Genomic DNA, 20837 nt, shown 5'->3' with positions numbered 1-20837 from the left:
CCCATTGAGGTAACTTAGTGATTTACGAAAGTTCTTCGGTTTCATGCTAATCGAAAGTGGTTGTTAATAAGACCTGATCAACCTTATTAATGAATCATTTTTGAGCGGTACGAAGTTGATGAATTTAGTAAGCACTATCTTCTGTCCTTACTTTTTATTTTCTTTTTTTATTAGTTAAATAAAATAAAATGCCATGTTTTGTCAGTTTTCTGAATTTCCCGTGCAATAAAAAATGACCCAAAAATAAAAGTTCTCAGAATGCCCTGAAAATTTAATATGATTTTTTCTAAATATTTCTGAATTTCTGGTGCAAATAATATCAGAGGGAGGTACACCAGGTGGGCACAACCCACCTGGGCGTGCCAGGACACCCAAGCGCGCCCTGGTGGGTTGTGGTCCGCACGTGGGCCCCCTCACTTATCTCTTCATCCCACATTGTCACCTACCTCCAGAAAAAATTCCCCATTGCTCTCTCTCCCGTGTTCTTGCTCTCAAACCCGCGGATTTCGATCTCTTTGCTCGAAGCTCCGTTTCCGAAACTGTTTCGGGGGATTGTTGCTTGGTATGTGACTCCACCGTTTGTCCAATTAGTTTTTGTTTTAGTGGTTTATATTTTGAATAATTAGCTACTCTTGGTGCTATTGTAGATGTGCTTGCATGTTTAATTCTTAGAGTTCTAAGTAGTTTGAATGATTGCTATGGTCTCTATGTATCCCTATGAGTAGTTGCTATTAATTTTTCAAAGTTTTATTGATAAATTTTTGTCACTCAAAAGAATTTTTCAGAAAATTGTATGTGGACATTATGAACCTATTTGGATGGAGTTCTTCGAGGTGGCGATCCTCGGGGGCATCTTCTAGTGACAGTTCTGCTTGTCGGTCTTATGTTGAACCAAGTGAAAGTTCCACACGAGGTGCTGCCACCAAAACATGCTTATGGCCTTGCAATGAGTATATGGAGCGTGTGGGCATTAAGGAGGAATTTGAGCAATATGTTCACAATGCCGGTCTCGGTCCCTACCTTTCAGATAAGTGCAAACAACGCCACCTTCTCACTGAATCATTTGTCAAAGGATTTAAATTCCTTCCCCGTGAGTCTAGGGTGTCGTTTATGCTTTATGATAACCCATTTACCATATCACTAGAGAATTTTGCTTACCACTGCAAACTCCTGTTCTGAGGTTCGCTTGACGAACCGCCAAGGGCTGAGTATCAAACATTCTTGACTAGTCTTTGCTGTGGTGAGACGAGGGGAGTGACACAACGTAGAATAAAGAGCATTCATTTTCCCGCAATTCAGTACTTTGCATTATTCAACGGGAAATGTATAGTAGACAAGCAAGACTGTAGCACACTTTGTGCTCCAGACCTGAGCCCCATACGCACCGCTCTCACAGGTGAAAGGAATTATAACCTTGGAGCGATTGTTGCACGCAGACTTCAGCACAACGCTAACAGTGGCTATTTCTATGGTGGAATATATGCCACTCATTTAGCACGAGGGCTGGGTGTTTCACCTTTGCCCTTTGACCCTATCCTACCCATGCAGTATTTATATTTTGACACCCTAAAAGATCATAAGATTCTCAAGGGAAGGGTTGATAATTTCACGTACAATCTGTTGTTTAACCAAACATCTGTTGTGCACACATATTTGACAGCGCCTGCTCTTTTTGACTATCATGGCAAAGGAAAATATTTTGTTCTTGAGAGCGAGGCACGAGCTCACAACGCAGCAGTGGAGGCAGCACGGCAGGCTGAGGCATCCGCACCGAGAGCCTCCGGGAGCTACCACGCCAACTACTATCCAAGCTACTGGTCGACTACCAAGTTAGGCCAAAAGCCTAAGCTTGGTGGAGTACGTGTTCTCACTGACATTATATTCATGTGCATTCTTATTATTCTATTTGTCGGTGTTCACACTTTTTCATTGTATCATCCATGCTTAGATTTTAGGGACAATTGCATTTTTACCCCTAGTTGGTTCCTACCCACAGGTTTTGCCCTTACTTTTCGAGCTTGCTCAGTTTTGCCCTTACTTTTTCCGTCGAGGTCCCTCGAATGCCCTTTGACCGTTTGATCAAAACTTTGAAAATTCATAACTAATTCATATGAACTCAGAAAAATGCAAATAAGATATAAAAATGTTCAGATAAACATTACCTTTATGTGCATATCATTTGCATTCAGGACAAACGCACCCTTTCAACTACCTGAGTTAATTAATGTTATTAACATTATTAAAAATAAAAAGGTATAAACAATATTTTTTCATGAATAAAAATTACATGCAAATGTAGGTGATGTTTCTAAACATCCTGATATCTTATTTACATTTTTCTGAGTTCGTATCAACTTGTTATGAAGTTTCCAAATAATGGTCAAAGTCGTTAGAACATTTTAACAAGATGATACGAACTCAGAAAAATGCAAATAAGATATCTGGATGTTCAGAAAACATCACCTACATTTGCATGTAATTTTTATTCATAAAAAAAATTGTTTATACCTTTTTATTTTTAATAATGTTAATAACATTAATTACCTCAGGTAGTTTAAAGGGTGCTTTTGTCCTGAATGCAAATGGTATGCACACAAAAGTAATATTTATCTGAACATTTTGATATCTTATTTGCATTTTTCTGAGTTCATATGAATTAGTTATGAATTTTCAAAGTTTTGGTCAAACGGTCAAAGGGCATTCGAGGGACCTCGACGGAAAAAGTAAGGGCAAAACTGAGCAAGCTCGAAAAGTAAGGGCAAAACCCGTGGGTAGGAACCAACTAGGGGTAAAAATGCAATTGTCCCTAGATTTTATTTTCTTGCTTCTTCTTGTGTGTTTGAAAAACTTTAGAAAAACAAAAAAAAATAGTTGTAGTCAATTTACTTTCTATGCATGCTTAATTAGTAGTCTATACCTACGAATAAAGCAAGGTGCGTTTCGCTAATTTTTTCATCCCTTCACCTATATTATTAATTTTGTTTTTTTGCTATTCGAGGTGGTACTAAACTTTTGTGCACGCTCGTCAAAATAATATATGAACGCAATTTTTATTGGGCCTGGCCTCAGCTCAATGGTACTGTTACTGGGCTCGTCGCTATGTGTTTAAAAACAATTAATCAAGTGGCACGGACAGGATTCGAACCGTGACGGTGCAAGCACCAGCCAAACAACCTACCGATTGCTTTGTGCTTTCTAAGAGATAAAATAGATAAAATCTGTACGCAACATTATGCCTTTGGGGCCGGCCCATCTATACATAGAAGTACAGCTTTCATGTGGCATGTTTTAGAGGTTTCCCGGCCGGGTTTTACTGGTTTTGGGAACTTTCTAGAAGGTTTTCTACCAGTGTTATATTTTCCTTTTTATTTTTTCGTTCTTATTTTCTAATTATTTTTATTTTTCAAAAAAATGTTTGGAATTTTTATAAAAATCCGTATATTAAAAAAACACCTTTTTCATAAAATGTTTCCAGTTCTGAAGTCAAAATTATTGTTCAGAATTTTTAATTCATTCACAATATTATATTTTATTATTTTATTAAAGTAGGTATGTATAGATTTCTTGCATCACAATGTTTTCGTCCGTCACCCTTGCTAGCGCCTAGGGCGGAAAAAATAAATTCGCTAGGCTGTGACGCGAATCGAACACAGGCCTAATAGATGATAGCAAAATATACCAGCCAAAACACCAGTCATTTGTTCTGCTCACAAATTAAAGAAAGACTAATTATATACGCGATGATTGGATGGACAGAGACGCACATGATGGGCCAACCGGGCCAAAAAGTATTGCTCCTGTGGGGAAACAGCGTACACATGCTGTTTTGCTTGTGAAAAATTGAGAACTCGCCTTTGAATTAATAGTCCCACATTGATGCTTCTTATAGAATCCAATCAATTTGCCTTCAAAAAAAGAATCCAATCAATTTATATATGTCAGCGAGTACACAATTGATGTGCCCGTTTGGTAATAAACAAATACTAGTAGAATGCCCGTGCGTTGCCACGGGCTTTTTAAAAACGTACTTATTGCATATATAAACATAATGCATGTCAAATTTCAGATGTGTAGAAAAATTGAATTCCGCTTTAATTGCAATATATTTAGATTAAAAAAATGTAATTGAACGACCTATACTAACTCATCTGATGCACAAAATAAAAGAATGTCGTTCAAGAATATAGAACAGTTTTGCACTGCATTACAAACGATAGATAACACCTGGAAGCGTTTCTATACATGTGCTATCTACCCCCTCCATTCCTAAATATAAGTCTTTTTCAAGATTCCAGTGCGGACTACATACGAAGGAATAGTTTAACATGTTTATATATTTGGAGTATTAAGTACTTCAAACAAAAGGCAAACAAGCCATTACGTTTGCCCACATAGAATTAAATATCTGAACCATAAATTTCACATATTAACAGATGAGATTTAAAAAAAATGTAGCGTTACTTATAAATATTACCATGTACAAATAGTTTAACATGTCACATATCATTCTAAAAAAAAGTACAGATAGATCAATGCCTTTCTATGGTAGCCATCTTATGGTAGACTAAAAAAAGAATCCAAATAAAAAAAAGACCCTAAGAAAGAGTCTAATCAAAATACATGTGATTATGTTCAATACCAAATGGAGAAGTCGGACTCCTGCTTCTTTCTTATAACTTACTCAGCTCTTTAAAAAAAAACTTTGTGTACTTGGATTGGAAAATAGATTTGTAGTATACATACCAGAAAAAACGGGGCAAAGATCAATTGGTCTAGATTATAATGGTTGAGATCTAAAGTCTAATAATACTCCCTCCGCCCGAAAATACTTGTCATCAAAATGGACAAAAAAGAATGTATCTAGAACTAAAATACGTCTAGATATGTCTTCTTTTGTCCATTTTGATGACAAGTATTTCTGAACGGAGGGAGTAGTTATGTACCATGTAATTTTTTGGAAGGTAAAAAAAAATAGTTTTAGTTCTTCGCCTTCTGGGCAAAGGCCGTGACGCAAGACCCTTAGGTTCTTGTCGCTAGTCCTGGCCTTCTCCTTCCTGAGCCAAGCAAAGGAAGCAAGCAAACGAACCGGGCGATGCAGTGTTGAGCTACACAGGAAGAGCAAGTCAGGGGAGGAATTCCAAACCAGATCAAAGCACAAAATCGGTAAATAAGCCATCCATCTCACTGGTCCTGTCTACAAAAGCAATTTTCCTCATGTCCCAGGTTGGCAACCAATTTGTTCCACATACCAACACGACCTCGAGCCAGAGCCTAAGATACCAATGTAAGATCTCTGAAATAATTATAGGAAATGGACATTGTAGGTTTTAAATAATGCTAAATTGCACGGTAAAACTCAGGAGCGTGTATTATTTCTTCTTGATATTCCTCAAAATTAAATTCATCTGTTGAACTAAGAGATACAAAATAAGGCATCAATTTGAGAAATCCAAACGATGAGGATGAGCCATCTAGCATAACGCGTACGCGCACACACACATAGAGAGAAGAAAAGCAAAGCATGAAGGAAGAGAAGTGAATATAAATCACACATCCATAAGGTTGACTACATGGGAAAGTTGTACTTGAAATACATCCATAAGGAAGTTGACTAAAAGGTGAACAATCTACTAAAAAATATGCATATATATTTTTACGATAAAGGGTGTTTTATTGACTCATAATATAGCATCGAGGGATACAATTACAATGAGCCACACCCGGCCTCTGCATAACTTGGATGCACACAGCCAACACACACCAAAGGATCACGTTGGCAAAAAGCTAAGTCATACAAGACCGAATTTATGCCTAAGTGAAAAGTAAAAGAAAGAAAAAAGAAGTCATGAAGCGATACAAACAGCGATTGACGATGTACAACGATAACCATCGGCACCAACTATGTCATGAGAACACAAGGACCACGAAAACGGTTCTTCAAAAGCGACGCCTCCAAGTCAGATAGTAGGTTTTCACCCTGAAGATCAAGTCCGACCAAATTCCGAGCAATGCCTTCGTCAAGGTAACGACGCCAAAAATGCCGTCATTGCCAGGCATAACCGATAAGAGGCTAGACCTAGGGTTTTCACCCTGGAGCTCAAGACCAGGTACTCGAGATGCACCACCCAATCGAATCCGTCCTGTGTTATCTCATCCACTTGCCACTGAGCCCAGTTGTTGCAAACACGCACTGACCTGACGGCAGGTGAGCATGCCCACATGAGCAAGCAACTAAACCGCTACAAGAGCTGCTCACCACGACACGATAGACATTGACGGAAGAGGAAGGTGACTGGCACCGCTTAAATCCCAATGGGATGCTCGAGAGGCCAAGTACTATCTTCCGAGGAGCAACTGATGGCTAATCTGAATTAGACAACACCACCATGGGTCGCCACAAGCTCCATCGTCCTTGCGCCACGGCACGACGCCTCCTTGCCGGCGGCACGGGTGACGGCTGCGGCAACCGCTACTTGTTCATCGACACATCCCATCCAGCCCCTATGCGGGAGAGGGGGACCACCAGCCGCGTCGGTCCATGACGAGCTGGCTCTCCATGACGGGATGCAGGGAGGCGGTGGCTCCCTTTCCTCTGCCGCACGCAACGAGGCAGCGATTACTGCAGATCCATGTCGCCATTGCAACCAGCACCTCCATTGCGTCAAGTTACTGGTCGCACAAGGTCTCATGCTGTCCGAAACGCATCATGGACAGAGCCCCCCCCCCCCCGGCCGCCGCAGGTTGCAAGGGCCAGCCCGCCGGAGCTGGCCGGCGGCGGCGGCGAGGGACGGGCGCACAGAGGATGCCCCGAGAAAAGTGGATCGACTCACTTCCTGTGTCGCCCACGCGGACGACGCGGGGGCAGTTTCTCTTTATGCACAAATCGATTTCTCATCGTAACAACATGAAGGAGAAACTCAACCAAGCAAAACAGAAAAGAGAAACAAGATATAAAAACATGACTAAACCATACGTCACTTCAATGCAAATTAGGGATGATCGTGAGCATCCCACATTCACCCAAATGACTACATAAACACATAGTGGATGTAGCATTTGTCTTACCAAGATAAACGAAAACAGAGACCTGATCTTTGTTGCTCAAATCGGTAGCTTTTTTATACTGGAAAAAGCCTTTCCATTAACCAACAACCATAGCTAAATCATTGTTCATGCACCTTGCCAAGTAGAACAAACATTTGCTTGCCAAACAAAGCTCAGGGTTTGCATATTAAGCTGCAGTGCATTGGGCAACAGACAAGCAATTGGGTATTATTAATTGATGAGACTGTAGTATGTACCTCAGGTGTAGCATGGGCAGAAGAAGTTCCGACAGACGGTGGAGCACGGACAGATAGATTTCCAGCAAAGTCGATGGTGTATAAGCACGCGATGTTGGTAACTTGCGGCACGATTATATTGGGCAAGCAACTTGCGATGTGATCTATTTGCTTCCGGTCGAGGGGTTCCATAGAACCAAGAAACACGCCGGACTTCTCTTTTGGTGTCATATAAATCCCCATACATACTGAAGAAGGAAGTTTCCTAAAGAGAAGTAAGTTTATTTCACAAAGAATGTGTAGCAAAAGCTGTTCGCTCTTTATAAGCAAGTGGCCAAGTGCAATGTGTGCCTCGGTTCTTCAATACTTGTATGCCACACATGAATATATTGGATGTTTGACTGAAAGTTAAGACTTGCAGGTCAATACATATCATTAAAATCTCTAAGATTTATGTTATAACCTACTGGTAGATTTTGAGATTAAAGGTGAGATTAAGAGCATATGCCCTTCTGTTTCAATACCACTAAATTGTGTCTCAGTCTTTTGTGGGTAGCATCGAGAGTAAAAGACCAACGAGTGCAAGAATTGGAACATAGAAGAATCTTACCTGGGCATGATGCCATCAGGTTCTATGCCAAGATCGAGGTAGTAGAGCTCCCTCAATCTCTCTTGCCAAGCCCTCCCTTTTGACCATCAATAGAACAGTCGCTCTCGCTTGCCCTGCTTTTGAAATCTCCTTCTGCACCGCTGCAGATCAGTTGGCAGCATAGGCCGAGCTCTCCCACCTATCATCACGTTGAGCGCATCTATGCTTACTTCCCTTGTATCATCACAACGGATGCTATAAATTTGCTTGTGTCCTTGTCATAAATCTGAGTTCTGCACAATATGAAAAAGAAAGAAAGTCTGTTAATACAACATAATGATAGTTCCAAGGAAACATGTACTACGCCGAAACTGGCCATGATAGTACGGATGTCATGTGGATGGACGTAATTGTGCAGGAATAACCGGGAAGAGTACTCGGATATCGACAACCCACCGGAGAGATCAGTGCACCCTACTTTAAACGTAGTTTCCTGGTGTCGCCACGGTGGTTGATGTTGCAGCAGTACCTGAGTCTTACCTCGAACTCCAAAGAACATGGCGCCGCCGACAACGCCCGAGGATGCAGGGAGAGCACGGAGACCGCTCGGCCAAACGGGTTCAACGCCACGTTCAGCAGGAACAGGTACTGCCGGCATTGGGCACGGGCCGAGAAGGCGTTGAAGCCGTCACAGAGCTGGACCTCGATGCACGCCCAGGCCCAAGCCCGGTCATGCACGGCCACCCGTGCGTGTCGGCAAAGTGGTCCAGGAGTGCCGCCGTGGAGCTAGCGAAACCGCAGTCTGCCTGCGGGCAATAGCACGGCGTCGTGAGGGCACGCCTTGAGGTGGTCGGGGTGGTCATAGTAGGCCGGCGTGGCAGTGCAGCCGTGCGCGGCGTTGGCGCACGGCACCCGGATGGACTCTGTTAGCCTCTCCAGTGCGATGTTCCAGCGATAGCCGCCGGTCAACCGGATGTGACACACACGGCACCTCCTTGCCGCCACCATCTTGTCGTGGCACCACGAGGATATGGTATGACCGACGCCACACTGCACCCGAGCAGAAATGATGTTCCAGTGTTATTGGTACACAAACTTGTAATGGATCGGCCTAGGATGGACGACGAGCGTATGCACCTAGAAGACTGGTGGCTTGAGAGGGAGGTAGCAGATGCCGCAGTTGAGGGTATCGTCGCCATCCACTATCACGTTTGCGAGCGCCATGCGCTTCGCCGCCGGCTCCATCGTACCTGGAACCCGAGATTGCCGTCGTTGTTCTTGTTCTTCTTCTCTTGTTTTTTTCCTATGGAAATACTAACATCGTCTCCTCCCTCGTCGGAGGTCTCGGGCCAACACCTTGAATCCGCGGGCGCTCCTCGTGATGCCACAAACCCTCGCCGCCGACTGCCTCACACGGATGGCTGTCCCATCCCGCATCCTGACCTTGTACCGCACTGCCGACACCAGCACCACCGATCACCGTTCCCAGCCCCATCGCTGCCATCACAAATTAAATAGGTACATAAATGCTTTCATCGTGAGGTTTATTTGTCATGATAGGTATATGCACGTGTGTTGCACCGGAAGTTGATTTTTTTAAGCAACAGGGGAACATATGGGCACACATCATGATGCAAATCAAATAACAAAAAGGAGATTATGTTTTGGTTATGAAGCATAGAGCTTCTGACAACTTTGTCCTGAGATATACTAAAGCCAAAGAATATCATAGAGGGAAATCAAATTATCTGAACGACATGATGTTATTTCACAAAATAAGTTAAATTTACATTTAAATTTTAAAATTACCAATTGGTCATCTTTACATGTAAATAAAAAGGTGGGAGTCAATATTACAATACGCTTACCAAAAATGTTCCTCTACAAAAATTATCATGAAGAATCACCTGCCAAGAATAAAAACTGAGAGCAAGTCTGCAAAATAACAAATTGTTAACAATACATTCAGTAATATAAATCTCACTGTTCTTGCACACCCTTCAGAGCATACCAATTTTTCCCTTCAGACTATACTCTCGTCTATGAACAGAAAAAGAAAACCATAGAAACTAAGTTCAAGTCTGCAGAATAACACAAAGAATCACTAACAGTTCAGTACCATGTGAATGGAGACATACCATACCATCCTTTTTACCTTCTGACTGCACTTCTATTTGTGAGAATTCCAGTAAGTAGATGGCAATTTAGCAAAATACAACCATTGGAATATGGGAAGCCGTATAAACTGAATTATGTAGATAATATCACATGTGCATTATTGGCATCTCAGATGGAACAAAACTGAATACTACCCAAAACAACACACAAATCTGACTAACAATTTTAAAATTTCATATCTCTCCTATACTACCTAATAAATTCAAGTTGTATACACCTTTTTCAATTGCACAAAAATTTAATTCAGTTTCTAAAGTCTGCAATACCCCCATAATTCTAAACAGTCTGCAATACCCCCATTACTAACTCTAGTTCAGCAAATCCCTGAGGAAGAGTCATTGGTGAGGATGGGCTAACTCCGCTATATACCATAACTATTCTCAACTACCATATCCAGAAAAAGTATTGTCAATTTGAGAGGATACCGAAATTGAGTTACAAATAGAAATAACAAAAGTAAAATGTCAAGCATAAGTAGTCTATTCAGAGGAATCATTCCCAAAAGAAATTCTGAGCTGAACACCAGAGCACAGCGAGTTGTGACAACTCACATCCCAAATGATAGCAGATTTATTTAAACTGCCAGTAGCATCACAGTACAGACGTTAAAACCAGTAGCATTATAGGAACACTGTACAGTCAGTTCCTGCATGCATACCTGCCGGTAACCTTGGTACCATCACCGCTCACACTCCTCTGTGTGTCCTTCATCGTCATCTTTCCTTCGTCAAACAAATCCAGCAAACGCACACAATCGAATCACCTAATGCTTCGGCAACTCCAACAACACGTTGTTGCTCCAAGCAATCAGTGAACACCACGGAGAGGGGCGTACTTGGATCCTAAACTCCAAGCAAACAATTAATTAAGATCCCTTGCACACACACACCGAGAGAGAGAGAGAGAGAGAGAGAGAGAGAGAGAGAGAGATCAGGGTATCCCAGGGTGAGGGATGAGAGGAGCTGACCTACGGAGCGCGGCGCCAGCAGGTTTGGGGATCGCGAGCAGGCGGCCTTCATCCGCGGCAGCGTGCGTGGGCGAGCAGGGGATCGGCGTTGTTTTCCGGAGGGGATCGGCGGCGGCGGCGATCCAGAACTGATGACGAGGGCGAGATCCGGCGGGGTCTTCTCGAGTCGTCCGCCAGCGGCGAGATCCGACGGGGCCGATGGGATCGAGAGACGCGGCGGCGGCGACTCCCCTCGGACGGCGGCGGCCACGAACGATGGGATCGAGAGGAGTGGGCAAGGAAGGTTGGGCTGGATGGAGTATTTTTTTTCTGGGTGCGGGGTTTTTTGCGTGGCTGCGTGGGATGGGGTGGGGTGCGGAAAAACCAGTCGAAAAAAAACCGGTTAAAAAAAAACCAGTCGAAAAAAAATCAGACGGAAGTGGGGGGACTATTCAACCAACTCGTCCATTAGGAGTAGAGATAAATGATGAGGTGCGGGATTGTAGGAGAGCTGAAGATAATCATAATGAAGGCATGAGTTATACGACCAGATGCCGAATCAAGCAGCGTCAAAATTCGTTGCATGATACATGCATGTAGGAGAAGGCCAATGATTAGACAATGTTCTTGTATCAACGGTGTACTGTGTACTGCTTCTACAAAAGGTTCGCTTGGTATGTACAAACTCGAAAACCTGATCCAGGCTGCTTAACCAAAATGATCCAATTTGATTATAAGTTATAGCACCCAAAAGTGATTTTTCTGTGAAAGCTTTTTACATTAGTGTGGGGTTTGAAAAAAATATAGTTTGAACAATGGTTATGACATTAGTTATGCCTTAGCATTCTTATTTATGACGTACAACTTTTGTATCGAGTAAAAGTCAACGTTTCGGTTCATTAGATGATTCTCTAATGTGGGATGTATGCTTGTTAATTTGTAAACCTAAATTTTTAGGTTTGGTTTATTTTAAGCATGGATGCAAGATGAATCTTCATATGTCTTTACCTAATAATAAAGAACCGATCGCTTCTTACCACCATAATTTCATCCGTTTTGGTCCGTCCACCTCTTGCTCTCATAATTTTTGTACGGTTCTGTATACGGGTTGATAAGTCAATGTGCCAAAATTTTATGGGCCACTTAAAGCGTTCAACATCATGACCTGCCCTCCCCTCCCTTAAGGAGGTAGCAAACAAAAAAAGGTTTCCTTATGCCTGTGCTAGAATTTTAGATTCTAATTAATAGTCCCATCCCGCCTTTTTACATTAAATTCTAGCAACTTATATACGTTTCGAGTTGCCAGAATCAACAAGCCAGCAAAAAGAGGATGAGATATGTATGACATGCATCACCAATCGAAGGTTGCTGAGTCCCTAGCCGTGAATTGAAGATCACGACCGATCAAAGATGTGAGAGAGGCAGATCAAATCCAAAAAAACAGCCTACTACTATCCTAAACGGAGGCGATCTAAGAAATACAAAAAAGCATCATGGATGATGCCCGGCCTAATATCCTTAGTGGACCGGTAAATATCTTTGAGTCCTATTTGCAAAAAGGAAAAATATCTTTGACTCCGTCACGCGGACGTGTTGGCGTGTACACATGAGTTTATTCTTCAAACTATGCACACTTTTTTAACACAAATGCAGATAGTCTTCAAGCAGTATTAATCCGGTTTCACATGAGTGCATAATAAATCATCGGTGCCAAAATACAGACGTTTATGTGTCATGGCAGTTGAGTCTTTAATTGATCCCAGTGAAGCTATCGTGCTGGATCACGAAAATGATACTATAACTGATGTCCCTGAAATTGGACATGTTGGGCGTGGTATGGAGGAAGTTGGCAGCCAACTTATACACACTTTTGCCCCAAACATTGATGCTATGGACGAACAACAACAATTGCATCCAGGTAAAATTATTTTGAAAGTGTTGCATGCATAGTATTTGTATTATCTGATGGTAGTACAATGAGTAATATGTCGATGTGATATGCTTTTTCACTAAGCATCGATGATCTGCCCTACAACGTTATAACACTTTTGCCCCCAAAGAATCATATTTGTTAATTGATCTATCATCTTTGTCATCATCAAACTTACCCTCTATCTGTCCAGCCTGATTAATGATAACTTTGCAATGAAGCATGTGAACTTTTTTCTCCCGTTGCGACGCACGTGCATGTTTACTATAATATTAAAAAGAAAACCCAAAATATTTCCTTGTTCTTCTTTTTCTTGTTGGGAGCTTTCCCATGTAAATAGTTTATCTCGTTTTTGCTTTTCCCTTTTATTTTCCTGTTCAAGAAAACCAAAAACTCCAAAAATATTTCAGTGTGTTTCTCTGAACTTCTTTTCTTTTATTCGAGTTGCACCAAGGAGAAGACCACGATGAAAATGTTGAGTGGCTCTCATATGAATAATTGTTGAACTAATAAAGAGCACATTTACCTTGTCTTCTCCTATTGAATAAAATGTTTGCAGATTTCAGCTTAGTCCACGGCACTCTTGCACTATTATTATTTTCATATCATTCGATCGTGCAAGTGAAAGGCAATAATGACGAGATTCGATGAACTGGTCGTGGCAGAGAGAAACTGGTATGAACTCGACTTGTTCTGTTTGTGTAAATATGTTTAACCTAGTATCCATGATTCAGTCCATTATGATTAAACATGTTTGCAATGACAATTAGAGATTATAGTTTCTCATGCCATGCATAAGTAGTTGAGAGTTGATAATGATTTATCTTGGATATCAACGTAGCGTTAAAGTGATTGTGATATAGTATGATGATATGGTATCCTCCTCTAAATGTTCGAGTGGCTTGACTTGGCACATGTTCATGCATGTAGTTGAATCAAAACCAACATAGCCTCTATGATATTTATGTTCATGGTGTTCATATCCTACTCATGCTAGTGTCCAATGTTACTTATGCATAATGCATGGTTATGATCGTTGTTGCTCTCTAGCTGGCCGCTTCTCAATCTAATTGCTAGCCTCCGCTTGTACTAAGTGGGAACTCTTCTTGTACATCAAAAACCTTGAACCTAAAGTTATTCCAGATGAGTCCACCATACCTACCTATATACGGTATTACCCTGCCGTCCTAAGTAAATTTGCATGTGCCACCTCTAAAAACTTCTAAAAATTATACTTTTTGTGTGCCTGGATCGTCCATGGAATGACAGGAGGTGGTCGGTATCTTCCATGCTAAGCGGGTTATTCTCAGGTCGAGTGTTTATTCACTCGCCCTCTCACGGGCAAAGGGCGGTAATAGGGATGCCCAGTACCAAACTGCAAACATGAAAAAGAGTTAATATCTTGAATAATTAAACGAAAACTCCCAATGGAGTCAAAACCTTTACTTTTACCGCATGGGAACCGCCACTAGCGTGCTTAGCATGGAAGATGTTGATAACTAATGGTCGTGAAGTGAATAAGAAGGGTGCATGTCTCAAAATATCATTTATCTCTATTTTAAAAACTTGAGCTCTGGCACCTCTGCAAATCACTGCTTCCCTCTGCGAAGGGACTATCTATTTACTTTTATGTTGTGTCATCACCTTCTAAAACAAGCGGCGGAAACTGAGGGAGCACAGCTGTCATGACTTACGCATTGTGTGTAGCTAATGTTGGGTGCATCATGACTGGATCTTTTCTACCATGAATTACAATGTTTAGTCGCTGCTTGAACTTTGGAGGTGCTCTGCATTTATGTTTTGCGGTCTCAGAAAGGGCTAGCAAGATACCACTATTGTCATATTGTATCATGGTTGTTTTGACAACGTGTTACCATTTGAGATACCTTATTGTCACTCGCTAGCTAATTATGTCATTGATATGAGTCATTATAATCTTTAAGAGTTATTGTCGGCATGGTTAGTTATAATGTTGGCTGAAAACCTGGGTGTTGTTTAAGCTTATTTATGCAAACAAGAGCAAAAGAGTTCGTAAAAGTTTTTCTTTTTCACTTTTAGTTTATCAACTGAATTGCTTGAGGACAAGCAAAGGTTTAAGCTTGGGGGAGTTGATACGTCTCCAACGTATCTACTTTTCCTAACGCCTTTTCTCTTGGTTTGGACTCTAATTTGCATGATTTGAATGAAACTAACCGCGGACTGACGCTGTTTTCAGCAGAACTACCATGGTGTTGTTTTTGTGTAGAAATAAAAGTTCTCGGGATGGAACGAAACTTTGCGAGGATTTTTTATATCAATAATAAGAATTTCTGGAGCCAAGACTTGCCGGAGAGGGGCACCTGGGTGGGCACAGCCCACCAGGGTGCGCCCTCCTCTCCTGGCATGCCCAGGTGGGTTGTCCCCACCTGGTGGGCCCGCTGACCCTGAAACCGACACTATAAAATCCTATTTTTCCAGAAAAAAATCAGGGAGAAAGAATTATCGCGATCCACGAGATGGAACCGCCGCCAAGCCCTGCTCTTCCTCGGGAGGGCAGATCTGGAGTCCGTTTGGGGCTTCGAAGTGGGGGATCTTCATTCTTCGTCATCACCAACCCTTCTCCATCGCCAATCCCATGATGCTCCCCACCGGGAGTGAGTAATTCCTTCGTAGGCTCGCTGGTCGGTGAATAGTTGGATGAGATTTATAATGTAATCGAGTTAGTTTTGTTAGGGCTTGATCCCTAGTATCCACTATGTTCTTAGATTGATGTTGCTATGACTTTGCTATGCTTAATGCTTGTCACTTTGGGCCCGGGTGCCATGAACTCGGATCTGAACCGTTTATGTTATCATCATTATATGCATGTTTTGGATCCGATCTTGTAAGTTATAGTCACCTACTACATGTTATGATCCGGCAACCCCGGAGTGACAACAACCGGGCCCACTCCCGGTGATGACCGTAGTTTGAGGAGTTCACTATGTGTTAATGCTTTGTTCCGGTTCTCTATTAAAAGGAGGCCTTAATATCCCTTAGTTTCCAATATGGACCCCGCTGCCACGGGAGGGTAGGACAAAAGATGTCATGCAAGTTCTTTTAATAAAGCACGTATGACTATTTACGGAATACATGCCTACATTATATCGATGAACTTGAGCTCGTATCGCCCTAGGTTATAACTGTCTCATGATGAATATCATCCATGTTGGGGATATAACTATTAGTATGACCCGCCCTGGAGGGGCCGGGTTATACTTATGACGACTCATGAAGCCCAAGACGACTCCTGGAGATGGCGGTTAGCTAAAGGCCCAAGGTCCAAAGGGTGACTTAAGGCCCGTAGAGATAAACCGCCATATAAGGGTAACTTGTATTATAAGGTAGGAATAGAGAGAAACCGAGCCGGACACTGTTTATGAGCCGGCCGGGACTCTATGAGCCGCTGGGCGTCGACCTCTGTGTATAAAGGGATGACCCGGTGGCGGTTCAGGGCAAGTAACATGAAATTGAGAGCTAGGTCAAGCGATTCGCTCCCTGGTTATCGAGACATAAGCAATCCCACTCAAAACTGGATCGTAGGGTTTTACCTTCACCGTAAGGGACCGAACCAGTATAAACCCTGTGTCCTTTGTCCCGATTAACCCCTTCTTGCTTCCTAGTTGCGATGGTTCCACGACTAAGTCCTTTCGGTAGGATATCTGCCGTGACAATTCCACGACAGTTGACGCCCATCGTGGGCCAGCGCACGATGGATTTGAGTTCTTGAAGGGCAGCTTCGAGGGGCTCAAGGGATACGCTGTGGGCCGGATGACTAAGAGTCGTCGCGGCAAGCTCTGCATCGATGATGCAGGCTGGGCCCCCGACGCCGGCTCAATTGAGTACGGGTACCGGGTCCCCTTCGGTGGAATTCATGTCTTTATTGGCCGGATCGGCAAGCCGGGCCCTCCGGACATCTGCACCGACATCATCGAGACGGCTCAGTGTGCGAGACCCGCTCGGGCTCCGCCCGCCATGAAGCATGCCTTCGTGGGATGCATCCATGGAGGGGAACTTCCTGAAGGACCCATGTCCGACAGTGAGACGGCCATCTATTCTGACGGTGAGTCATCCATGGGTGAGACGGATTCGTTGTATCAACTACAAGACGGCGGGCTTGGGGGCTGTTCCGATGGAAGCAGTATTCCGGACCCCTTTGAGCCGCCAAGTAGAGTAGGGATCTTCATGGCTGGCACTCAACCCGGTCAAAACTCTACAGCTGCGGCACCCGTAACCTCCGGGTCAGCGGCAGCCGGGGTAGGAGGTCCAGTGCGCCCACCGGCTCAGGTGCTGATAGATCTCACGGATAGGCTGACAATCCTGTTAACCGCCGCAGTTAATCCGGCAGATCAAGCCGAGCATGATACAGAGCTGGTGTAACGCCCCGAGACCGACGCTCCAGAAGACTTCCAGATGCTCTGAGTTTCGTCGTGTGATTTGTTTTGTTTGTTGCATCTCTTGCATTGCATCATGTCATCATGCCATCATGTCATTAATCTTTGCATCTCAACTCAACTAATAAATTGCATAGATGGTTGATCTATTTAAATCGAGGGAAGGATGACTTCTCTTTATAACATATCCTCCCAATATCAGGGAGCTATATTAAATATTTTCTTTAATTTGAAAATCACCATAACACACTTGCAAATAATCCCAATGCCTTTGATATCTCAATTCTTGGTCTCCGACTTGTCCTCATATTCTTTTATCGTTTAATCGAGGCTCTTCCTAAATGTTCAACATTTTGGAAACTTCGGATTCACACTCCTTGTTCTAACCAATTGAATTTATATCTTTCAATCATGCCAACTTCTATTTTTCCTGGATCAAGCGCATTTTTATGAGTCCGGGAAAATTATCCCCTTGCCCAAATTCTTGTCCACTCATTTCTTCTCTCCTTTTCTTTCTTTGCTTTTCTGTTTTTGGGAGAGATTTGAAGAAGAGAGGAAGAGAGAGATAGATTGCCAGCAACAACAGCCGACCAGGTCTCTGGCCTTTTTCCCTCTCCGCGGTCTGGCCGAGCAGATCGAGGCCCAACCAGCAGCCCAGCCGCCCCACCTAACCCTTCTAACCCTAGCCCGACCCCCTGCTCGATCCCACCTCCCTCCAGCGCCGCCAGGACCCCGATCCCCATCTCCCTCCGCTCGATCTCCTCCTCACCCTCTCGATCCACCACACGCATCGAGCCAGGAAGAGAAGCTCCCTGTGCCCGATCCCCTCGCCGCCTCCACCGTGATAACCCCGCGCCCGACCTGCTCCTCGTCGCCCTTGGTGCCGCCCCACTGGACCTCCCCGTCGCCCACGTCGACGACCAGCGCTGCCCCTGCAGCCTCCCCTCCTCCGCGTCGTCGCCTCCCCATGGCGCCGCGCCCTGCCTCCCGCACCACTACCATCTCCAGCCGCGGCCGGCTTCTACGCTGCTGCTCTGCTCCGCTCCGCCGCCCCTGCTCCGTCCAGCAAGCGCGCCGCCGCTGCCCTCCTCTGCTCCGCCTTCGTTGCGCCAAGGCACCCCGGCCATCTCCTGCTCCTCGCTGGCCTTCGCTGTGCGCGCCGCCGCTTCCCTGCTTCAGGCCAAGGCCGACGCCGGCCACTTCTTCTAGCCGCGGCTCGACCACGCACCAGCAACCAGCAGCTCGAGCTGCCTCCATGCATCTCCGATGACCTCCCGAGGCAGAGCCGTGCAAGTCCCTCGATGCCCCTTCAGTTCATCAAGATCACCAAGTCCAGTGATGCGCCAAGTTCCTCTCCGAACGTGTACAACTACCGCCGCCACGTGTGCCACTACTTCCCACGACGACCCGTGAACAACTACCTCCACTTCGAACCGTCCGCCCTGAAACGTATGCTTCGAAGGTATACCGCCGAGAACGACCGCCCGTGGATGAATGCATATGTTGCATGAAATGCTCGCGTTTGCAACGTGCCTGACGTGTTTCTTGCATGTTCCCGTTGCCATGGCATCGACCCATGGGAACCCGGTTGCCGGGATCACCCCACCATCTTGCATGACACGCTCACGCCACGCTTCCTTTTGCACCGGTATCTCCATGAGCTACCGGAACCGATATGTTGTCGTGGCATCATTTTTGGATTCGTTGCCGTGGCACCCCTTTCTTCCACCACGGTGACAAATGCTTCATAACATGCTCATGTCAATATTTTCATAAAAATTGCATAAAAAACTTGCATTGTCATCCGCATCATGATAACAACATTTAAAAATGTTTCTTATTGTTGTTTCCTTTAAATTGCTATTTATGCATATGGGGATTTTCAGGAAATGTTGTTTGTTGTTCCGGCCTCATTTAAACTTGCCTATATAGTTAGTTCAATTATGTTTCACCTCTTGCCATGTTTAATAACATTTAATATTGTTGGGTACATAAACGAGAGAGAACTAAATAATTGATGTGGTGTTTCATCAATATGCAACTCGTTGCATATTGAGCTCCACTTAACTTGTAGTATTGTTTGTTGCATTTTGCCATGCCATGCCTCATTAAACCGGACATGCATCATACTTGTTTGTGCATCATGCCATGTGTATGTGATGGTTGTTTACTATGTTGTTTGTTTGTTTCCGGGTTGCTTCCCTCGTTAGCTTCGGTTTCGTTCCGGAGTTGTGAGGATTCGTTCGACTACGTCCGTTTGTCTTCTTCATGGACTCGTTCTTCTTCCTAGCGGGATTTCAAGCAAGATGACCATACCCTCGATATCACTTCTATCTTTGCTTGCTAGTTGTTCGCTCTATTGCTATTGCCGCGCAACCTACCACATGCTATATCATGCCTCCCATATTGCCATGTCAAGTCTCTAACCCACCTTTCCTAGCAAACCGTTGTTTGGCTAAGTTACCGCTTTGCTCAGCCCCTCTTATAGCGTTGCTAGTTGTAGGTGAAAATGAAGATTGCTCCTTGTTGGTTTATGTTTATGTTGGGATATCACAATATCTCCTATTTATTTAATTAATGCATCTATATACTTGGTAAAGGGTGGAAGGCTCGGCCTTATGCCTGGTGTTTTGTTCCACTCTTGCCGCCCTAGTTTCCGTCATACCGGTGTTATGTTCCTTGATTTTGCGTCCCTTACGCGGTTGGGTGATTTATGGGACCCCCTTGACAGTTCGCTTTGAATAAAACTCCTCCAGCAAGGCCCAACCTTGGTCTTACCATTTGCCTATCACCTATTTCTTTTCCCCAGGGAGTCGCGCTCCCAAGGGTCATCTTTATTTAGGCCCCCCGGGCCAGTGCTTCTCCAAGTGTTGGTCTGAACCGAGCCGCCTGCGGGGCCACCTCGGGGAAACTCGAAGTCTGGTTTTACTCGTAGCCTGTCTCATCCGGTGTTGCCCTGAGAACGAGATATGTGCAGCTCCTATCGGGATTGTCGGCACATCGGGCGGTCTTGCTGGTCTTGTTTTACCATTGTCGAAATGTCTTGTAACCGGGATTTCGAGACTGATCGGGTCTTCCCGGGAGAAGGAATATCCTTCGTTGACCGTGAGAGCTTATAATGGGCTAAGTTGGGACACCCCTGCAGGGTATAAACTTTCGAGAGCCATGCCCACGGTTATGTGGCAGATGGGAATGTGTTAATATCCGGTTGTAGAGAACTTGACACTTGACTTAATTAAAATGCATCAACCGCGTGTGTAGCCGTGATGGTCTCTTTTCGGCGGAGTCCGGGAAGTGAACACGGCTTTTGGGTTATGTTTGATGTAAGTAGGAGTTCAGGATCACTTCTCGATCATTGCTAGCTTCACGACCGTTCCGTTGCTTCTCTTCTCGCTCTTATTTGCGTATGTTAGCCACCATATATGCTTAGTGCTGGTTGCAGCTCCATCTCATTACACCATCCTTTCCTATAAGCTTTAATAGTCTTGATCTCGCGAGTGTG

The 20837-nt window shown here is 44.0% G+C and overlaps 1 long non-coding RNA gene across 4 annotated transcripts; it reads right to left on the bottom strand.

The window, feature by feature from the left end:
- Positions 1-4701: 4701 nt before the first annotated feature.
- Positions 4702-11316, bottom strand: LOC123119595 (uncharacterized). 4 transcript variants are annotated; one of them, XR_006458754.1, is made up of 7 exons: positions 11015-11316; positions 9738-10889; positions 9007-9366; positions 8410-8919; positions 7891-8162; positions 7302-7545; positions 4702-5105 (listed from the first exon to the last, which is right to left on the bottom strand). It is a non-coding gene; the product is annotated as an uncharacterized lncRNA (long non-coding RNA). The 4 variants fall into 4 exon arrangements; XR_006458756.1 differs by having other exon boundaries at positions 8326-8919; positions 9007-10889; XR_006458755.1 differs by having other exon boundaries at positions 8399-8919; positions 9007-10889.
- Between the last annotated feature and the right edge of the window lie 9521 nt (positions 11317-20837).

This window comes from Triticum aestivum, chromosome 5D, assembly GCF_018294505.1.
Source record: "Triticum aestivum cultivar Chinese Spring chromosome 5D, IWGSC CS RefSeq v2.1, whole genome shotgun sequence".
NCBI classification, from domain to species: domain Eukaryota; kingdom Viridiplantae; phylum Streptophyta; class Magnoliopsida; order Poales; family Poaceae; genus Triticum; species Triticum aestivum.
Note: the sequence above shows the minus strand (reverse complement) of the source record. Positions and strands in the feature narration are given on the sequence as shown.